This window comes from Nerophis lumbriciformis, linkage group LG07 (genome assembly GCF_033978685.3).
Source record: "Nerophis lumbriciformis linkage group LG07, RoL_Nlum_v2.1, whole genome shotgun sequence".
Lineage (NCBI taxonomy): Eukaryota > Metazoa > Chordata > Actinopteri > Syngnathiformes > Syngnathidae > Nerophis > Nerophis lumbriciformis.
The window spans coordinates 46,796,017-46,796,385 of NC_084554.2; positions in this window are offsets into that span (position 1 = coordinate 46,796,017).

Sequence of the window (369 nt, forward strand, 5' to 3'; positions counted from 1 at the left end):
AATTATTGTATTGGTTTCGAAAATGAAAAATATCAAAATGCCCCCCCTCTGCTTTGATTTTTCAGTGTGCGGCCCTCGGTGTAAACGCGCTGTCCCCACCCTCACCGGTTCTTGGCCCTCGTTGTGATTCTGGGCGGTGAGGGATCAGCGAGGGGTTTGCGGCCAGGTTAAAGTGAGCCCGAGGCGGCTGTAACGTGACACCAAGTTATTTTGACCTTTGATCTTTGAGGGTTATCATCGCCTGACTGCGCACAGGGTAGGACTGCACGACCTTTGACCCCGCACTTGCAAACACAGTGGGCCTATTTTATTTCCCCTTCGATTGTTTAAAAAGCATGAAAGAGTTTGGAGGTGAAAGGGCACACAGGA